Raw genomic sequence first — 22,153 nt, 5'->3', positions numbered from 1 at the left:
ATGATAAAGAACACCGTCGCCTTCCAGCTAATCACCAGCGTAGTGGACGACGAGGGCAAATACGTCATCCTAGTCTGCACCATAAATAACGAGACCTACACAATTGTCTGTAGTTATGCCCCTAACGCCAAGCAGATTTAATTTCTTAAAGGTACCCTGGTGGTAGTAGCAAAGGTTAAAAAAGGCGCTCTGTTAGTCTGCGGGGACTTTACCATCACCCCTGTCCTAACATTGATAAATCAGTATCCCCTCAAAAGAAAGAAAATCCCCGGTCACTCTCAGACCCTTCTAGCGGAAGAACTCTATGATGTCAGGCGGGTTCTACACGCCTCTGAGCGGGATTACATCTTCTATTCACACTCCCATAGAGGTGACTTACAGGTTATTACAGGACATCCAAAAGGCCACGATAGGGAACATCACCTGGTCGGACCATGCCCCGTTCTCCTGTCAAATTACAGAGGGACACAACTATCCGACATATTCCCCATGGAGAGTAAATAACTACTGAATCACATCCCATAAAATTAGGCCCCAATTGCAGGAATCATTATCAGAATAGTTCACAATTAATAACACACCCGATGTGTCCGTATCTACAGTATGGTGCGCCCACAAGGCCAACATCCAGGGTAAAATAGCGTCCCAGAATAAAAAAAACACTACACCAAATAGAGGAAATTAATCAAAACATAGAGCACTAGAAGAGGCACACAAACGTAGCCCCTCAAACAATCCTCCAAACATTACAGAAACTAAGGTATGAACTATACCAACTGCTCCAACCCAAATATGAGCACAATCTACGGAAAAGTAAAGCCAAATATTACTGTCAAGGAAACAAAGTGGTAAAAATTTTAGCATAAGTGAAGAGTCTACGCGAGCTCAACGATCACTGGATTTTGGCCGTTGCAGCTGAAAAAAGGAAATCAGTAAATTTTGGCTCATTTTTCATCGCTTTGAAATCTCTTTAACAATAACAATATGGAAGAGGCCAGGAGCCATTTGGTGAGCTGCATTTCTTGCTACATGTTCACAGACTTACCAGTGGAAAAACCAAACTTCACATGCCACAAATGCAAGCTTGTGTCTCTGTTGGAGGAAATGTTGCAAAATCTCAAGGAGAGGTTAGCTACATTAAAGATCATTAAGGAAGGTGAAGAGTTCTTAGACAGAGCAGAATTATCTCTTCATGTTACAAAAAGAGAAGAAATTCGAAGTGCACCTGAAGAAACCGAGGAATAGAAACATGTGACCCAGAGAAGCAGGAGGATCAGGAGGCAGTCAGCCCCCATACTGCTCAGGAGCCAGTACCAGGCTCTTACGCAGGAGAATGATGAAGAAATACATCAGGATAAGACTTTGTCCACAAACAGCAACCTTGTACGCCTTCAGAATCCTCCTGGATGGAGAAAGAAAAATGTGAAGAAGAAACGGAGAGTGGTGGTCATGGGGGATTACCTGTTGAGAGTAAGAATACAAGGACTTACTTACTGTTTGGGTAAGAATACAAGGACAGAACAATGGAAAGGGCACCATTGCAGGCATTTACTACAGGCCGCCTGTGCAAGTTGAAGATATGGATGAACTCTTTATGCATCAAATGGCCAAGTTCTCCAAAAATATGACATAGTTTTCATGGGAGATTTCAACTATCCAGACATTTGTTGGCAATCTCTCTCAGGCAAAACTAACAGGTCAAGGAAATTCTTATCCTCTCTTGCTGACAACTTTATCTTCCAAAAGGTAGGGGAGAAAACAAAGGGATCTGCTACCTTGGATCTAATCCTTATAAACAGGGAGGAAATGGTTGAGGAGGTAAAAGTGGCTGGGACCCTAGAAGGTAGCGACCATGCTATTTTAGAATTTTGGATCACTAGAGGAGGAAGACCTGTGAAGACTCAGACGTCAAGGTTAGATTTCAGAAATGCAGATTTTAAGGGATTCAGAAAGAGAATTGGAGGGATCCAATGGCTGGATATACTTAAGGACAAAAATGTCCAGGAAGGATGGGGAATCTTGAAAAATGACATTCTCAAAGCACAATTGTTAACAATTCCAAAAAGAGAGAAGAATAGGAAGCATTTCAGGAAACCAGGATGGATGAACACAGAACTTAAGCACATGCTAAAAAGGAAGAAAAAAATGTTTATAAAATGGAAAGAGGGAGGCATATCTAAAGAATATAATGCTGTCTGCAGAACTTGCAGGGCACAAATCAGATTACTAAAGCTGACAATGAATTGAGGCTTGCAAGAGACGTCAAAAGCAAAAATAAAGGATTTTGGGGATATGTCAAAAGTAAAAGAAAAGTCAAAGATGCTATAGGATTTTTACCGGATGAAAATGATGAAATGGTAAGAAAGGATGTTGAGAAGGCCGAACTTTTAAATTCCTATTTTGCATCTGTTTTCTCTCAGAAAGGAAATGTAACATCAACTGTTCTTCACTGTCCTATTAAGGGAATAGAGGAATCCAGGATATCTATAAACAGAAAGATAGTGAGGAAACACTTAGCTAACCTAAATGAATTCAAGTCTCCAGGTCCAGATGAACTACACCCAAGAGTACTGAAGGAGATAGCAGAAGAAATTTTTGAACCCCTCTCCATAATATTTGAAAATTCTTGGAGTACAGGAGAAGTCCCAGAAGACTGGAGAAGAGCAAATGTTCCTATCTTCAAAAAGGGGAAGAAGGTGGACCCAGGCAACTATAGGCCGGTGAGTCTGACTTCTATACCAGGAAAGATCTTTGAACAAATTATTAAACAACATGTATGTCAGTACCTGGATAAGAATGAAATGATTAAACAGAGTCAGCAAGGGTTTGTTACTAATAAGTCATGTCAGACTAACTTAATTTCCTTCTATGACAGAATCACTGATTGGGTGGATCAGGGAAATGCTGTAGATATAGTATATCTTGACTTCAGCAAAGCATTTGACAAAGTATCTCACACAATCCTTATTGAAAAAATGAATTGGTATGGAATGGACACGGCAACTGTTAGGTGGATTCATAACTGGCTTAGTGATCGGACCCAAAGAGTGGTCATAAATGGCTGCACATCCAGTTGGAAGAATGTTTCAAGTGGAGTACCACAGGGCTCTGTCCTGGGCCCTGTATTGTTCAACATCTTTTTCAACGATTTAGATGAAGGAATTGAGGGTAAACTGATTAAATTTGCTGATGACACAAAGCTAGGAGGGATAGCTAATACTAGAGAAGAGAGAGAGAGGATTCAAAAAGATATAAATAAACTGGCGCAGTGGGCAGCAACTAATGGAATGGTTTTTAACAGGGAAAAATGCCAAGTACTACATAGAAGAGGTCTGGGGACACGAGATGAAAACACAATTCTCCCTCTGTACAAATCACTCATCAGAACACACTTGGAGTATTGTGTGCAATTTTAGACGCCGGTGCTCAAGAAGTTCTGGTGCTAGAACTCTGTGTGGCATTGACCTGGTATCTGCAGAGTTCTGCTGCTAGAACTCTGTGTGGCATTGACCTGGTATCTAATCTGAGCTGCTGTTAACCTGCGATTTCTGAGGCTGGTGACTCGGATGAACTTATCCTCCACAGCAGAGGTGACTCTTGGTCTTCCTTTCCTGGGGCGGTCCTCATGTGAGCCAGTTTCTTTGTAGCGCTTGATGGTTTTTGCCACTGCACTTGGGGACACTTTCAAAGTTTTCCCAATTTTTCAGACTGACTGACCTTCATTTCTTAAAGTAATGATGGTCACACGTTTTTCTTTACTTAGCTGCTTTTTTCTTGCCATAATACAAATTCTAACAGTCTATTCAGTAGGACTATCAGCTGTGTATCCACCAGACTTCTGCACAACACAACTGATGGTCCCAACCCCAATTATAAGGCAAGAAATCCCACTTATTAAACCTGACAGGGCACACCTGTGAAGTGAAGACCATTTCCGGTGACTGCCTCTTGGGGATCATCGGGAGAGTGCCGAGAGTGTGCAGGGCGGTGGTCGGGGCGAGACGTGGCTGCTTTGGAGAACCTAGAATATAGGACACACAGTATTTTCAGTTGTTTCACACTTTTTTGTTGATTGTGTAGTTCCACGTGTGTTGATTCGTAGTTTTGGTGCCTTCGGAGTGAATCTGCGATGTTCATAGTCATGAAGGTGAAGAAAGCTCTTTGAATGAGAAGGTGTGTCCAAACTTTTGGTCTGTACTGTGTATATATATATAGTGCATAATAGAAATGTAATTAAGACATTACTGAACTTGAAAGGGTTCAAAGGCGGGCTACTAAAATGATAAATGGAGTTGGTTCACTACAATACCCAGAAAGGTTATCAAAATTAGGTCTATTTACTCTAGAAAAGAAAAGAGAAAAGAGAAACTTAATATATATGTACAAGCATATCAGAGGGCAATACAGAGATCTCTCCAATGAACTGTTTGTACCAAGGATTGTGACAAGAACAAGGGGGCATTATCTTCGTTTGGAGGAAAGAATTTCTGCACCAGCATAGAAGAGGGTTCTTCACGGTAAGAGCAGTGAGGCTCTGGAATTCTCTTCCTGAGGAAGTGGTGATGGCCAACTCACTGAATGAATGTAGGAAAGGAATGGATGCTTTTCTTGTGAGTAACAGTAGTATAGAAGGTTACGAATAATATAATATTATAGGTAGATGGTTGACCCAGGTTAGGGGAAGGAATTTTTTTCCCTATGGAGAAAATTGGCTTCTACTCTGTGGGTTTTTTGCCTTCCCCAGGATCAACAATGCAGAACAGCTGCACTAAAAATAGGCTGAACTAGATGGACATAAGGTCTTCCTTCAGCCTTCAAAACTATGAAACTATGTTACTTTGTTACATCTGGGCAATAAAAATGAAAAAAGCATATACAGAATGGGAGGAATAGGGTTAAGCAACAGCACATGTGAAACAGACTTGGGTATACTAATAGATCACAGACTGAATATGAGTCAACAGTGTGATGCAGCAGCAAAAAAGGCAAACGCAATTCTGGATGTATTAACAGAAGCATACAGTCTAGATCACATGAAGTCATTGTAAAATAATGCATATCCTGTAAAATACTCAGGACTAGTTACCAGATAAAAATATAGTGGTTTATTTGGATTCTTCCATCAAAGAAAGGTTATTACAGAAAAACAGGTGAATAAAAATAAGTGAAAGAGATATTGTCCATTGTTCATAGCAAAGCAGCATGTATTCTTCTTTCTCTCCGGGATCTCACATGGCAAATGGCGTCTGTCTCTCAGTTCGGCTTCTTCGTACTAAAGTAACATACCAGCTGTTATGTCATGTCATGGCCCAGCACAGAAGACATCTTCGTGTCTGTCTCTCATGATGGTGAGGGAAGAAGAGCGACCTCTACAGTTAGCCATGAATTATATACGTCTCCTAAAGCACGTGGTCTCTACATATATGGAGCTGTCTTTCTACCATGAGCCAAGCTTAAAAATAGCCTATGTCGTGTAAGCTAAAGCAATGTACAGAACTGAGTCTTATAAGAAATTAACGGATTATTAATATTTAACAATTCCCCCTTTTGAGGGAGACAGACATTAATTGGAACCCTCAAAATATAACAAGATCTTCTTTCTTCTTTTCTTCTTCTTTGACAAAATAATTTAATATCAATCATAATAATAATATCAGATTACCGTTATAAGTACTCAATGACACAATTGATGTGAATTCATGTTATGGTAAGCCGTGAACAATATTCATATAAAATATGTATAATTATACTTCCCTAAGTCTAAATTGAAGCATCTCAGGTTCAGTCATCATCATCTGATGTCATCTGGTCTTCATTTTGATGTCTTCTATCTTCTTCTTGGTTCTTTTAAAAACACAGTTTTTCTATAGCATATAGATGTTGTAGAAATCGTGTTGTGTAAAAATTAAAGTCCATAAATTCAAATGTTGATAAGAAACAAAGTCTATAGATGAAATGCAGCTTTAATATCTGTGCAGTGTCACCTTTAAAAACCTGGGCTTACATTGGCTCACCTTGGATATTCTGGAATCCTCCATCGGCACTGGTCTTTGAACAGGTGTGACGTCTTTGGTCAGCAAAGCAAGGGTTAAAATGACTCTTCCTTGCTAAACATAGCACCATAACCAGTCCTTGTCCTAATGCACAGGACATATGTCAGGGTTGTAGCTTCCTGACAATTACCTTATTGTTCACCAGCTTTACATCGAAGCTTTACAGGTGATTGAAAACTTCTGGAACTTGATAAGAACGTGATAACACAGTTCACATCAGCATCGTAGGATCATCGTCCTCTGGTTGTCAGGTTAGACACTTTAATTGTGACTGTCAGTGGTGGATACTGCACTTGTAATTAACACAGTCTTACTGAGAAGTCATAGCTTTGTTACCTTCTGGGACTTCTGGATCGCGGCATTCTTCTTCTTGCAACTGATAAGAATCAATTTTAATATGAAAAGTCTTTATTAACGTAATTTCAGTATCTTGCTTGAAGTCTTCATTCCCTAGTCTATACCAAATCCGGTAATTTTCCTATCCTATAATATCACAGCGTACCATAGCAATCAGTAATATCCATATAATTATTATCAGAATTTGTACTGTATATGGATTTCAATGTTTGAAATAATAAACCAATAATAAGTGATAATACATTATTATCCATATTTTTTCATGTGATAGAACATTTTTATGTCATAGGTGTAATTACCTTTTTCAACCCATAGGTGTCACTGTGTTTTATGTAACCAATGTTTTCATCTTTATTAATACGGAATATATTTATTATACTAATAATATGTAGGAATGTATAGCCATGAACCAAAATAAGAATATATGAGTGAGCGAATGAATGAATAAAAGAATTGTTGCATATAACTCAGAAGTGAAACATTTTCCTTAGTAAAAGAACCATATAATTGCTATATTTAATGAAGCAATATTCTCAATAGATATTACTTTACTAAATATTGGTGAAAGAATTAAAAATAATGAAAAATAAGAATAAAAATAAGAATAAGGCCTTTATGTTGATGCAGAGTAGTTATGTCTTCAGTAACATACACCCTTAATATTTCCATGATCTGGATTATTTCATAATTGTCATAAACTTGTGTTACCAAAATATTCAAATTATGCAACTTTGCATGTAATTCCTCTTAGTGTAAAGAAATGACTCTTTATAATACTTGTTATTATACCCAATACTTATACCATTGTACCTTATTAATATTTTTTCCTATTAAAATGTGTGAAGAAGAGGTATTAATCAAATGTGATGATGTAGTCAGGATAAAAAACATATTTTCCCCCTTAATACCAAAAAATATTGTTTCATGAAATAATTCATTTATCAAAACCAAAATTAAAAATAATTAATTTATAAATTGTGTAAATATTATACTTGCTTATACCATTATTTGTCTGAAGATGTGTAACCATTAAAATTAATTTGAATATCATAAAATTATCCTTTGGAAAAATTAATTTGCATAAACCATTTTGATGTGCGATTGCACTTTGCACTTATCCACTATTAACTAAATCAAGAAATAATAATTACTATAGAAATATATGTTGTATAGATAATATTTCATTATGTATCTTAATATTCTAATAATTTATCTGATCTGCATATTTCTCCTAAAGATAAAAGCTTTTGGGGTTTTTTTCTTTCTCTCATGCATTCAGAATCCTGAGGCCTCTTACAAACGTATCACATCACTCGCTCAGCAGCTGCTCATACACTCAGTCACTGTCACTCAGACTGTGTCACATATTAAGTTTAAACCAAATACCTCACATATGAAGGTGTGATGAATACACATATTTTAACCCAAATTATCCTAATTATCAATGCATTGTAAACTATTTCAATTTAGTCTCTTAATATTTCTTTGAATATTCCCCAAATACTCGTGACATAAATATATTGTATAGCTATACTTGACATTTAGGCCTGGAAAAAAAATTCCATTGCTTTGCAAAAGTTGAGACCCCCTTTAAAATTCTTTTCCTAAGGAACAGGGACATAGTATACTGGTCTGGTATACTTATTATTAGCCTAAGGTACAAATTTCATATGCTGTGGTAGTCATCCGAACCATGCAGTGAAGGCACACATACAGAACATTTTTTTAAAATGCAATTAGTTATTTCCTTTTAAGGGTTAGATATATATATCATGCAATTATTGCAACTTCCTGTGTAAATAAAGGCATAAATCCTTGGAAGAGAATTTTTCCCGATTAAGTCCTGCTTTGAAATGAAAATTCTAAGGAAACATAAAAGATAAGGTTAATATCATATTCATAATTTTAAATATTATTACTGATGTAGATTTTAATTTTCATTAAAAAATACAGTTCTACTATTTCTACTTCTACAAACACTCTATATATACTGTATGACTATGTATATATCCACAAACCATAAAACTACAGGATTATACTCTATAAAATAATTACATATAACTCACTAATTGTATAACACTGTTACACAATATATATTACTTTTTTCCTAGCCAATTCCTACACCCATACTTATTTCTCTGCAAAAAATATCCTGAAAGGTTCTTGCCATTTTAAAGCTGATAGATTCTTGGAGCAGAGTATTCAGTTTACAGGCCATGATGTCACTCACCACCTGTTTCTGTCTGTCAAATTCGGCCATCTTTGTTACAGGAAGAAGATCAAAACTCATCATTTTTCTTAATTCAATTTGTGTCTTTTCGGTGTTCCTTTGCATCATTCCATATGGCTTATAACAAACATGTGATCTCCTTTGTTCTTCATATATTTGGTTTTGGGGAAAACTCATTTTAGAAGGTTTTGCTAATGCAGGCTTCTGATAAGATTTTACTCTGACTGTCTTCACAAAATTAGCACGATTTACTGTCCTTTCACGATTCTCGTGTTTTCTGGCAAAATCAAGGGATTGCGCACATTCAAACAAAGAATCTTTTTGTGACGCAATAACACGAGATGCAGGATTTAAAAACCAAAATTTGCTTACAAAACTCCTTATGAGGGACGGTGTTTTGACATTCTCCATGACCGTTCTATACAAGCGTTCATATATGGACATAAAAGTAAAAATACATTCCTTCCGACCAATCCTTAATTTTTGAAGAATATCAATATCTGGATGATTTTCATTTGATGAACAAAAAATGAGAATTTTTAATCTGTCCTCATCAGTTAAATTCTCATGTGTTTCACCAGATAACTTTAAAGATAACCTCCTGGAAAAGGTTACAGGGATCCACATTTTGAACAACTGATTCTTCTCCTCGTTAGATAAATCAAATTTATCAACACAACTTTCAAAAACCTCAGAGTTTCTACAAACATCTATTTTGTTTTCATAAGCAGGAATTATTTCGCATATTTTTATCAAATTCTTCCTTACGTTACTTCGGATTTGGGCCTGTGAGTCGTCTATTTTTAGTGGTACGTCTTTCCCTTGTACGTCCTCTACGTCAGTTCTGAAGTCTCCTCCTACTTCTCCATCTTGTTCCACGTCTGCAAGGTCACCTTCAATGGCCGCTACAGACACTTGATTACAGCCAATCTCGAGAACATCACAACAATCATTTTTGGATTTCTCTGACACAGATCTATGAAATATATCTACCATCTGTAGAATATTTTTTAATCTCTCTCTTTCTCTATTGAAAAACTTAGAATCTAACCTCTGATTCTCGAGTTCACACTCGGCATATAAACTTAACCATAAAACTTCTGAATTAGAATTGTCTACAGACTTAAATTTCAATTTACTCTGCTTAGCAAGACAATTAATGACATCCATTTTATCTTACCTTGAAATGTCTCAGCTTGTTCCTTTGATGGACAACGCTGGGTTCCTGTCTTTACACGTCTGGCTTACGTCTGGTACTTTTGGCACTTGTAGTACTTCTCAATCTATCTGGTACTTCTTACTTCTAGGTTCTATGTGATTCTTGTAAGTAGTGGAATTCCCGATAACTTGCACATATGATTTGACGTTAGCAAAGTCCAATCCCCCGTGTGGGCAAGTTGAGGGAAATCCGCAAAAAAGTACAAAAATTCAGATCTGGCTGGCTCTCCAATGTAAAATAATGCATATCCTGTAAAATATTCAGGACTAGTTACCAGATAGAAATATAGTGGTTTATTTGGATTCTTCCATCAAAGAAAGGTTATTACAGAAAAACAGGTGAATAAAAATAAGTGAAAGAGATATTGCCCATTGTTCATGCTCTGAGATCCCACATGGCAAATGGCGTCTGTCTCTCAGTTCGGCTTCTTCGTAGTCAAGTAACATACCAGCTGTTGAGTTATGTCATCTTGCGTCTGTGTCTCATGATGGTGAGGGAAGAAGAAGAGCGACCTCTACAGTTAGCCATGAATTATATACGTCTCCTAAAGCACGTGGTCTCTACATATATGGAGCTGTCTTTCTACCATGAGCCAAGCTTAAAAATAGCCTATGTCATGTAAGCTAAAGCATTCTACAGAACTGAGTCTTATAAGAAATTAACGGATTATTAATATTTAACAGACTGGTACTGGGGATGCCTTTGCTTCAACGCCATAATCCTACCATTGATTGGGTAATGGGGGAGCTCACTCAATGGGGATGCAAGGATAAATGTTGTAACCTGAGACCTCTTGTTAACTCTGTTAAATCCGTATCTGTGTCATCTGTCGGTCTGGAAGGTATTATGGAATACCTGAAGGATTTCGAAGATGTGTTTTCCGAAAGCAAGGCTGAGGTGCTGTCACCACATAGACCATACGATTGTGCCATTGATTTACTACCTGGAGCCAAGTTACCTAAGGCTCAGTTGTTCAATTTGTCTGGGCCAGAGTGCCAAGCCGTGAAGGAGTACATAGCTGAGAGTCTCCGCAAAGGGCATATCAGGCCTTCTGTTTCACCCGTGGCAGCAGGGTTCTTCTTCTTTGAAGAAGAAAGATGGTGGTTTGCGGCCGTGCCTTGACTTTCGGGAACTTAACAAGATAACGGTTCGGAACACTTACCCGCTTCCCCTCATCCCTGACTTAAGGCCCCGTCACACACAGCGATCTTGCTAGCGAGATCGCTGATTTTGTGACACATCAGCGATCTCTCCAGCAAGATCGCTGTGTGTGACGGGGATCAGCGACCGACCCCCCTGCTGGTTATCGCTGATCGTCGTTGAATGTCCCGGGCCATTTTTTGAACGCTGGTTTCTAATGTAAACGTCAGGTAACTAGGAGCCCCGCGGCTCTTGGATACCCGCTGTTTACCTTGGAAATGAGCGTGCACGCTGGTTTCCAGGGTAAACAGCGGGTATCTAGGAGCCGTGGGGCTACTAAAAAGAGAAGCAAAATGGATTTTGGATTGTGATGCACAAGTTCCCCTTGGCCTCAATGATAGATTTAATATGTGTGGCTTTGATCTATGTTATATTTCTTTTAATCTTATATATTAATCATCTCACTGTACTCACTTTACATGTTTTGCACTTCTCAGTTAACCATTCCCTAACCCTTGTTAAAACGAAGTGGTGTATCCACCTGACAAGCATGGACCGGCAGAAGTGCTAAGCAAGTGCGAAACGGCCATAGTCCGTCAGGCTCTCTCCTCTGTATAGCTCCCTGCTACCTGCACGCCGCACTCTAATATGGTTTGATGTCACGTTTCACCATTGAATAAAATTGTAAGAAGGATCAGGGTGACAATTCTTTCAATTCCTTATGATTACTCTTATACGTATACACAATGGTGATGAATGGAAGCCCGCATTCAATACACGGGAGGGTCATATTGAAAATTTGGTGATGCCATTCAGATTAAACAATGCTCCGGCAGTCTTTGAAAATTTCATTTTTTTTCTCACCGATGGGTAGATTTGCGGTAGTTTACCTGGATGATATATTGAGTTACTCACGTCCTCTGCAGGAGCATCATGAGCATGTCAGACAGCTGGAATGGGAAAAACATTACCCAGCAATCCCTTTTTGACATTTTGAAGACTTCCATCGTTGAAAAATGTCCTAGCACCAAGAAACATAGAAGAGAAGAAGGAAGATTTGCTAAAAATCGCCTGTACCGAATAAACTCATTACATGCAATCTGAAAACTTGCCTCTGTTGTGACTCGATCTGCCATGGTCTCTCTGAATTCACCATTATTTCTACTGGTGAAATTTTCCCGACCAAAACTCCCATGTCATGTTCCACCAGTTATGTTATATATGTGATTATATGCTCATACCAGAAATTATATGTGGGAAGGACGACCCAACCCCTCCACAAAAGGCTGAACTCACACCGTTCCAATACTCCATAGGGTTTTCTCCAACATGGGCTTTCACGTCACTGCACCATCAAACACAAGAAAGATTCCACACAACTGAGAATATTCCCCACAGAGGAGATTCCCCCACAGGGTCAGAATCGCATTGGACAACTTCATCGGGAAGAAATCTTCTGGATTTATAAACTAAACCCCCTTACTCCAAATGGCCTCAGTGAGATTACAGATGTTACAGAGGCTCCTGCTGCACCAGCCTGGGATAAGTCAGGTCATCGCCGGATCACCGAACACCTCCTGTGACCCGGCTCCACCAGCGCTGCCGATTCCCCCCCTCCCGGGTTTACTGAATTCAGACTGTGGCACAGACCCCCATTTGACACATTAACTTTTGCCTTATTTTCCTCCTGAAACTTTGGGGTGCGTCTTATGGCCCGGTGCGGCTTATAGTCCGAAAGATACAGTATATTTTTATTCATTCTTTTAGGTGACCTCACTTCATTCATAGGCACTTTATAATATAATTATTGTATGGAAGTGTGTTCTGTTTTCTCATGAACTATAATTTATCTTTGTGTGACGGACTTTCTCATGAACTTTGACATTTTGTGATTTGTTGGCGTTTTTTCATTCCAAAGACATACTGATAGGGAATTTAGATTGTGAGCCCCATCGGGGACAGCGAGATAATGTGTTCAAACTGTAAAGTGCTGCGGAATATAAGTAAATAAACGTTTTTAAGGAAAATCTCCATCTCCGATCGTCTCCATCAGCAGCGCAGGTACAGACACATACCCGGATCAGCTCTTCTGCTCGGTCTTTGGCCCCGGGTCCTGCAGCAGCTGATTTATGCATTGAGCATGGTGTAAAGGAGCCGCTCCATCAGGTGAGTGTAATACTCCCCTACTCTCATTACATCTGGTTATCAGGTAAGACCCTATTTTTCACTTGTTTGTTCCTCAGTTTCTCGACTACAAGAAATCTCTGTAACACTTTCAGGTCACTTGGCTAAAACCAATGAAGGGACTGCTGGGACCGTAACGGGGTCCATCTGAAACCCCAATGCAGAAGCCACATGTCCTGAGAACTGGACCTGCTGGACCACAAATTGTCATTTCTCCAGGTTACCAAATAAATAGTTGTCACGTAGAACCTGGAGACCCTGTCTGACAGGCTCAGCATGCTCCTCCAGAGGACGGGAGGAACTCACTATATCATCCAGGAAAATTACCACAAATCTACCAATCAGTGACAAAAATATAATTACTGACATTGTCACAGACTGCCGGAGCATTGGTGACCCCGAATGGCGGCATCAGGTTGGGTTTTCTTACAGCGAATATTGGATTTATGTTGGGGCCCCCTGTCCCTGACAGCCGGTGTCGTTTCCCCTACAGAGGCTAATCCACAAGGACACTGAGGAGCGAGACTCGGGCGAGTTTCTCCCAAGTGTGACCCTGGCCTCAGCCGGACTCTGGAAGGGGGGAAATAACCGAGATTTGGGCATTTTAGCTCCTGGTGTGGAGTCGATAGCACAATCATATGCCGCCATATAGTAGACGGCCGGTAACTGGGGAGAATTCTCTCATGTGTGGGGGTCTATTTCCCTCCAGAGAAATCACACGTTACATTCCACACATAACACTGTGTAGAGAAGGCGGCGCGGGGTAATTGTGCCAGTAGTGAGGGGCAAATAATGGCGGGAATGTCACTAACTGAGGAGAAGGCTCCATGGAGCGTCTTCACTCCGGAGATCATGTGACCCCTGACTCCTCCCCTCCTGTGACCTCATCATAGGTCCTGTGCACAGAGCAGCCATATATGTGGAGTGCGGCTCTGCAGGTTAGTGATGGGCAGTCCGGCTCTTCTGGCTCCTTTCCCCACTTTTCTCCCTCCTGTCCCTTCACTATAAAGCTTGGGCCTCATTATACAGCTGTACAGGGGTCTAGTGAAGGCTTTTTAGCCCTTTCCTCAGACTGTAGCTCCTGAGAACAGGCCCTCACTCCTGTCCCTTCACTATAAAGCCTGGGCCTCATTATACAGCTGTACAGGGGTCTAGTGAAGGCTTTTTAGCCCTTTCCTCAGACTGTAGCTCCTGAGAACAGACCCTCACTCCTGTCCCTTCACTATAAAGCCTGGGCCTCATTATACAGCTGTACAGGGGTCTAGTGAAGGCATTTTAGCCCTTTCCTCAGACTGTAGCTCCTGGGAAGAGGCCCTCACTCCTGTCCCTTCACTATAAAGCCTGGGCCTCATTATACAGCTGTACAGGGGTCTAGTGAAGGCTTTTTAGCCCTTTCCTCAGACTGTAGCTCCTGGACACAGGCCCTCACTCCTGTCCCTTCACTATACAGCCTGGGCCTCATTATACAGCTGTACAGGGGTCTAGTGAAGGCTTTTTAGCCCTTTCCTCAGACTGTAGCTCCTGGGAACAGGCCCTCACTCCTGTCCCTTCACTATAAAGCCTGGGCCTCATTATACAGCTGTACAGGGGTCTAGTGAAGGCTTTTTAACCCTTTCCTCACACTGTAGCTCCTGGGGACCCTCACTCCTGTCCCTTCACTATAAAGCCTGGGCCTCATTATACAGCTGTACAGGGGTCTAGTGAAGGCTTTTTAACCCTTTCCTCACACTGTAGCTCCTGGAAACAGACCCTCACTCCTGTCCCTTCACTATAAAGCCTGGGCCTCATTATACAGCTGAACAGGGGTGTAGTGAAGGCTTTTTAGCCCTTTCCTCAGACTGTAGCTCCTGGAAACACCCTCACTCCTGTCCCTTCACTATAAAGCCTGGGCCTCATTATACAGCTGAACAGGGGTGTAGTGAAGGCTTTTTAGCCCTTTCCTCAGACTGTAGCTCCTGAGAACAGACCCTCACTCCTGTCCCTTCACTATAAAGCCTGGGCCTCATTATACAGCTGTACAGGGATCTAGTGAAGGCTTTTTAGCCCTTTCCTCAGACTGTAGCACCTGGGATCAGGCCCTCACTCTTGTCCCTTCACTATAAAGCCTGGGCCTCATTATACAGCTGTACAGGGGTCTAGTGAAGGCTTTTTAGCCCTTTCCTCAGACTGTAGCTCCTGAGAACAGACCCTCACTCCTGTCCCTTCACTATAAAGCCTGGGCCTCATTATACAGCTGTACAGGGGTCTAGTGAAGGCTTTTTAGCCCTTTCCTCAGACTGTAGCTCCTGGGATCAGGCCCTCACTCTTGTCCCTTCACTATAAAGCCTGGGCCTCATTATACAGCTGTACAGGGGTCTAGTGAAGGCTTTTTAGCCCTTTCCTCAGACTGTAGCTCCTGGACACAGGCCCTCACTCCTGTCCCTTCACTATACAGCCTGGGCCTCATTATACAGCTGTACAGGGGTCTAGTGAAGGCTTTTTAGCCCTTTCCTCAGACTGTAGCTCCTGGGAACAGGCCCTCACTCCTGTCCCTTCACTATAAAGCCTGGGCCTCATTATACAGCTGTACAGGGGTCTAGTGAAGGCTTTTTAACCCTTTCCTCACACTGTAGCTCCTGGGGACCCTCACTCCTGTCCCTTCACTATAAAGCCTGGGCCTCATTATACAGCTGTACAGGGGTCTAGTGAAGGCTTTTTAACCCTTTCCTCACACTGTAGCTCCTGGAAACAGACCCTCACTCCTGTCCCTTCACTATAAAGCCTGGGCCTCATTATACAGCTGAACAGGGGTGTAGTGAAGGCTTTTTAGCCCTTTCCTCAGACTGTAGCTCCTGGAAACACCCTCACTCCTGTCCCTTCACTATAAAGCCTGGGCCTCATTATACAGCTGAACAGGGGTGTAGTGAAGGCTTTTTAGCCCTTTCCTCAGACTGTAGCTCCTGAGAACAGACCCTCACTCCTGTCCCTTCACTATAAAGCCTGGGCCTCATTATACAGCTGTACAGGGATCTAGTGAAGGCTTTTTAGCCCTTTCCTCAGACTGTAGCACCTGGGATCAGGCCCTCACTCTTGTCCCTTCACTATAAAGCCTGGGCCTCATTATACAGCTGTACAGGGGTCTAGTGAAGGCTTTTTAGCCCTTTCCTCAGACTGTAGCTCCTGAGAACAGACCCTCACTCCTGTCCCTTCACTATAAAGCCTGGGCCTCATTATACAGCTGTACAGGGGTCTAGTGAAGGCTTTTTAGCCCTTTCCTCAGACTGTAGCTCCTGGGATCAGGCCCTCACTCTTGTCCCTTCACTATAAAGCCTGGGCCTCATTATACAGCTGTACAGGGGTCTAGTGAAGGCTTTTTAGCCCTTTCCTCAGTCTGTAGCTCCTGGGAACAGGCCCTCACTCCTGTCCCTTCACTATAAAGCCTGGGCCTCATTATACAGCTGTACAGGGGTGTAGTGAAGGCGTTTTAGCCCTTTCCTCAGACTAGCTCCTGGGCACAGGCCCTCACTCCTGTCCTTTCACTATAAAGCCTGGGCCTCATTATACAGCTGTACAGGGGTCTAGTGAAGGCTTTTTAGCCCTTTCCTCAGACTGTAGCTCCTGGAAACAGACCCTCACTCCTGTCCCTTCACTATAAAGCCTGGGCCTCATTATACAGCTGAACAGGGGTGTAGTGAAGGCTTTTTAGCCCTTTCCTCAGACTGTAGCTCCTGGAAACAGACCCTCACTCCTGTCCCTTCACTATAAAGCCTGGGCCTCATTATACAGCTGAACAGGGGTGTAGTGAAGGCTTTTTAGCCCTTTCTTCAGACTGTAGCTCCTGTAAACAGACCCTCACTCCTGTCCCTTCACTATAAAGCCTGGGCCTCATTATACAGCTGAACAGGGGTGTAGTGAAGGCTTTTTAGCCCTTTCCTCAGACTGTAGCTCCTGAGAACAGACCCTCACTCCTGTCCCTTCACTATAAAGCCTGGGCCTCATTATACAGCTGTACAGGGGTCTAGTGAAGGCTTTTTAGCCCTTTCCTCAGTCTGTAGCTCCTGGGAACAGGCCCTCACTCCTGTCCCTTCACTATAAAGCCTGGGCCTCATTATACAGCTGTACAGGGGTCTAGTGAAGGCTTTTTAGGCCTTTCCTCAGACTGTAGCTCCTAGGAACAGGCCCTCACTCCTGTCCCTTCACTATAAAGCCTGGACCTCATTATGCAGCTGTACAGGGGTCTAGTGAAGGCTTTTTAGCCCTTTCCTCAGACTGTAGCTCCTGGGAACAGGCCCTCACTCCTGTCCCTTCACTATAAAGCCTGGGCCTCATTATACAGCTGTACAGGGGTCTAGTGAAGGCTTTTTAGCCCTTTCCTCAGACTGTAGCTCCTGGTCACCATGTGATCTCACCATAACCGTAACAAGCTAATTAAGGTGTGAAATCTTGGTCAAAATTATCTCAGTACACAAATCTCCAAGGGTGCCCAAAGTTTTGCATCGCCTCTTTTTCCAGTTATGAAATTGTAAAAAAGTCTATATATATATTTTATAATTATTACTTTTGCCTAAAATGCAAAGGCCATGTGTCATCTTAGAGGTTCGGCCTTTTAGAGATCATTTCATCTTCATCTTACTACTGCTCACAATAACAGTCATTTTGACCCGGGGCGCCCACACTTTTACATGCCGCTGTCAATGCTTCATCCCACTGGTGCTCAATATTTAATAGGGTCTCACTATTAAACTTAATGAAAAGTTCGGTGAATGTCTTTGAGCTGTTATTACTAGAGATGAGCGAATATCGTCGGAGAAGTTGTTATTGGCTAATATCGCTTACCGAATAGCTGCATCGGGACCCCGGATCCCTGGAGCGCTCCCGATAATCAGCTGCATGTGTCGCCCTCCATGCAGGTGCTGTGACTATCACACAGCGCGACACACGCAGCTGATTATCCGGAGCGCTCCAGCACACTGAGTCCTGCACACACTGAGGCCCCTGATCATGTGACCCCTGACTCCTCCCCTCCTGTGACCTCATCACAGGTCCTGTGTGCACAGAGCAGTCATATATGTGGCAGACACTCCTGGATCTTCTGCTTTCTGGGCCGGTTCCTCCTGTGAGTCCTATTAACCCTTTCACTCGCTGTATTCTTTCTGACAGGACAATATCTGAATTCGGATAGTGTGACAGGAATTTCAGCAATGTGGAAGGAAAAAATGACAATTTTACTTTATTTCCTCACAAAAATGTGACTTTAGCCCCAAAATTGGCAGCGTAACAAATCCTTATTCCCCCACTGTAGTTTGTAGACTCCATATACAGATCCCTTAAGTGTGAAAAGAGATAAATTCCCCACTTAAGTTATTGCATTTTGGAAATTGCCCCCACTGGGAATTTATCTCCAGGTAAAGGCACAATTGTGTCTCCATGGGGGTTGTGCTCACAGCCCAACATCGTGTGGCCTCCAAAGAAATGCCACCCCACACCATTACTGACCACTGCCAAACCGGTCATGCTGAAGGATGTTGCAGGCAGCAGATCGCTCTCCACGGCGTCTCCAGACTCTGTCACGTCTGTCACATGTGCTCAGTGTGAACCTGCTTCCATCTGTGAAGAGCACAGGGCGCCAGTGGCGAATTTGCCAATCCTGGTGTTTTGTGGCAAATGCCAAGTGTCCTGTACGGTGTTGGGCTGTGAGCACAACTCCCATCTGTGGAGGTCGGGCCCTCAGACCATCCTCATGGAGTAGGTTTCTAATGGTTTGTGCAGACACATGAACATTTGTGGCCTGCTGGAGATCATTTTGCAGGTCTCTGGCAGTGCTCCTCCTGTTCCTCCTTGCACAAAGGTGGAAGTAGCGGTCCTGCTGCTGGGTTGTTGCCCTCCTACGACCCCCTCCACATCTCCTGGTGTACTGGCCCGTCTCCTGGTAGCACCTCCAGCCTCTAGACACTACGCTGACAGACACAGTAAACCTTCTTGCCACAGCTCACATTGATGTGCCATCCTGGATGAGCTGCACTACCTGAGCCACTTGTGTTGGTTGTAGAGTCCGTCTAATGCTACCACGAGTGTGAAAGCACAACCAACATTCAAAAGTGACCAAAACATCAGCCAGAAAGCATTGGTACTGAGATGTGGTCTGTGGTCCCCACCTGCAGAACCACTCCTTTATTGAGGGTGTATTGATAATTGCCAATAATTTCCATCTGTTGCCTATTCCATTTGTACAACAGCATGTGAAATTGATGGTCAATCAGTGTTGCTTCCTAAGTGAACAGTTTGATTTCACAGAAGTTTGATTTACTTGGAGTTATATTCTGTTGTTTAAGTGTTTCCTTTATTTTTTTGAACAGTGTATATAGATAGATAGTTTTTCTTTACGTTGGAGGGCCCAATTCCAGCTATTGCTGTGGGACCTGTGATTTCTATCTACTCCACTGTGTACAGGATAATAGAGTATAATAAAGTAGTTATGGACGTGACGTAACTAACATTGTGCAGTGACTCTGCTTTCCATATAGTGATGGATATTTCTTGTTGCTGAAACTGTGATATTTTTTCCACTTTAAACCTTTTTAAACCCCTCTGATCAGTGCGATCATACAACATTCAAGCCTCTGATGGCTCCCGTGATGCCCTGTACTCCTGTAGTGCCGTGTATCATCACTGCCTGTCAGTGTAATACTAACGGCCCCATACACATGAGATCAGAGTTGGCTGAACGGACATTTGGCAGACGGCGATCTCTCCCGACTCCCCCATACACACAAATATTCCAGCTTTCCTGTGGTCTGTATGACAGAGTCGCCTCCAGACTCCTCTAGAGGAGGATTATCTACTGCAGGGGTGGGGGACATCCGGCCTGCGGGCCGTATACGGCCCGCCATATCATTTTGTGCAGCCCAGAGCCGCTTTCCCCACTTTCCCTATTTTTTGGCCGCGGGTCCTTTAAGAATTGCGCGCGGTATCTTGCCATGCTTTTCCCATCAGTGGGGACTCGGGAGACTCCTGCTGTGCGGCTCCAGGAGAGGGAGAGTTATAATCCTGCTGCAGCAATAGACGAGGGGGCTGCATTGTCAGCGAGCCTGCACCAGGGAGACGCCGGACTCCGTGCACAGGCTCCATCCACTGCTGAGCAAGATAGCAGAGCTGAAAGTGTCACGTCCTCCTGTGCGGCTGCAGTGTGCAAGGTAATCACGATACCTCAGGCCCCATGTACCCCCATGTGCTGTATACCTCAGGCTCCATGTACCTCCATGTACTGTATACTTCAGGCCCCATGTACTACCCATGTACTGTATACCTCAGGCTCCATGTACCCCCCCTGTGCTGTATACCTCAGGCTCCATGTACCCCCCATGTGCTGTATACCTCAGGCACCATGTACCCCCCATGTGCTGTATACCTCAGGCTCCATGTACCACCCATGTGCTGTATACCTCAGTCTCCATGTACCTCCCATGTGCTGTATTCCTCAGGCTCCATGTACCCCCCATGTGCTGTATACCTCAGGCTCCATTTACCACCCATGTGCTGTATACCTCAGGCTCCATGTACCCCCCATGTGCTATATACCTCAGGCTCCATGTATCCCCCATGTGCTGTATACCTCAGGCTCCATGTACCACCCATGTGCTGTATACCTCAGGCTCCATGTACCCCCATGTGCTGTATACATCAGGCTCCATGTACTCCCTGTGCTGTATATCTCAGGCTCCATGTACCCCCCATGTGCTGTATACCTCAGGCTCCATGTACCACCCATGTGCTGTATACCTCAGTCTCCATGTACCCCCCATGTGCTGTATACCTCAGGCTCCATGTACCACCCATGTGCTGTATACCTCAGGCTCCATGTACCACCCATGTGCTGTATACCTCAGGCTCCATGTACCACCCATGTGCTGTATACCTCAGGCTCCATGTACCCCCCATGTGCTGTATACCTCAGGCTCCATGTACCCCCCATGTGCTGTATACCTCAGGCTCCATGTACCACCCATGTGCTGTATACCCCAGGCTCCATGTACCCCCCTGTGCTGTATACCTCAGGCTCCATTTACCACCCATGTGCTGTATACCTCAGGCTCCATGTACCCCCCATGTGCTGTATACCTCAGGCTCCATGTACCCCCCTGTGCTGTATACCTCAGGCTCCATGTACCCCCCTGTGCTGTATACCTCAGGCTCCATTTACCACCCATGTGCTGTATACCTCAGGCTCCATGTACCCCCCATGTGCTGTATACCTCAGGCTCCATGTACCCACCTGTGCTGTATACCTCAGGCTCCATTTACCACCCATGTGCTGTATACCTCAGGCTCCATGTACCACCCATGTGCTGTATACCTCAGTCTCCATGTACCCCCCCATGTGCTGTATACCTCAGGCTCCATGTACCCTCCATGTGCTGTATACCTCAGGCTCCATGTACCCCCCATGAGCTGTATACCTCAGGCTCCATGTACCCCCATGTGCTGTATACGTCAGGCTCCATGTACCACCCATGTGCTGTATACCTCAGGCTCCATGTACCACCCATGTGCTGTATACCTCAGGCTCCATGTACCCCCCATGTGCTGTATACCTCAGGCTCCATGTACCCCCCATGTGCTGTATACCTCATGCTCCATGTACCACCCATGTGCTGTATACCCCAGGCTCCATGTACCCCCCTGTGCTGTATACCTCAGGCTCCATTTACCACCCATGTGCTGTATACCTCAGGCTCCATGTACCCCCCATGTGCTGTATACCTCAGGCTCCATGTACCCCCCTGTGCTGTATACCTCAGGCTCCATTTACCACCCATGTGCTGTATACCTCAGGCTCCATGTACCCCCCATGTGCTGTATACCTCAGGCTCCATGTACCCCCCTGTGCTGTATACCTCAGGCTCCATGTACCCCCCTGTGCTGTATACCTCAGGCTCCATTTACCACCCATGTGCTGTATACCTCAGGCTCCATGTTCCCCCCATGTGCTGT

General features: G+C 43.3%; 1 pseudogene; it reads left to right on the top strand.

Annotated features, from left to right (window-relative positions):
* The window catches only part of LOC141047194 (uncharacterized), a 44,776-nt pseudogene continuing 22,623 nt past the window's right edge, over positions 1-22,153 (top strand).

This window comes from Dendrobates tinctorius, unplaced genomic scaffold (assembly GCF_039654945.1).
Source record: "Dendrobates tinctorius isolate UK_male_01 unplaced genomic scaffold, ASM3965494v1 ptg000126l, whole genome shotgun sequence".
Classification (NCBI taxonomy): Eukaryota; Metazoa; Chordata; class Amphibia; order Anura; family Dendrobatidae; genus Dendrobates; species Dendrobates tinctorius.
Note: the sequence above shows the minus strand (reverse complement) of the source record. Positions and strands in the feature narration are given on the sequence as shown.